Source organism: Trypanosoma cruzi, assembly GCF_000209065.1.
Source record: "Trypanosoma cruzi strain CL Brener chromosome Unknown tcruzi_1047053501647, whole genome shotgun sequence".
Taxonomy (NCBI): domain Eukaryota; phylum Euglenozoa; class Kinetoplastea; order Trypanosomatida; family Trypanosomatidae; genus Trypanosoma; species Trypanosoma cruzi.
In genome coordinates this window covers 1-629 of record NW_891464.1, presented here as the reverse complement: position 1 = coordinate 629, position 629 = coordinate 1, and the positions used below count along the sequence as shown (strand labels likewise).

At 52.0% G+C, this 629-nt stretch overlaps 1 non-coding gene across 1 annotated transcript, besides 2 other annotated features; it reads left to right on the top strand.

Moving 5' to 3' along the window:
* The first annotated feature begins 188 nt into the window (after positions 1 to 188).
* On the top strand, positions 189 to 300 carry Tc00.1047053501647.10. The gene has a single exon (XR_008255181.1). It is a non-coding gene; the product is annotated as a spliced leader RNA (transcript).
* Positions 301 to 325: a microsatellite.
* Positions 326 to 340: 15 nt separating this feature from the next.
* Positions 341 to 383: a microsatellite.
* Positions 384 to 629: the final 246 nt, after the last annotated feature.

Sequence of the window (629 nt, the reverse complement as noted above, 5' to 3'; positions counted from 1 at the left end):
CACTCGCCATGTGGGTTTTTTCCGCCCCCTGACGCCGTCCACGGCGCTATCCCGGGGCCGACGTCCCGGACCCTGACCCCTCCCCAGTGTGGCCTGGGAGGGGGGGGGGGGGTTTTTGTACACGGTCCCAAGTGCCGCGAAGGACCCCTCATCAAAATTGAAAACCGTTGTGGAACACAACTCCTTTCAACTAACGCTATTATTGATACAGTTTTTGTACTATATTGGTACGGGAAGCTTCCAACCCGCCTTTGGCGGTTATGTTTGGTCAATTTTTTTTGACCGGGGTTTACGGACCCCTTTTTTTTTTTTTTTTTTTTTTTTTGTGGGTCTGTCCGCCATATATACATATACCCCTATATATATATACCCATATATATATAGCCCCGTACCCCCTCGTGCGGCTGCCCCCCCCCCCCCACGTTGCGTGTCCGCCACCTCCTTCGGGCCCCCTCATTTTCGCTTCATGGCTGCTATTGCCTGCATCTTTGTTTTGTTTTGTGTTTTCTCCGTCTCGATCCTTTTATTCGCCTTTTTTCCGCGTATGCCGCGCTTCTTCCTGTGTTTTCCGGTGTTTTTGCCTTGCTCGCACACTCGGCTGCATTTGCTGTTCCACACTCGCCATGTGC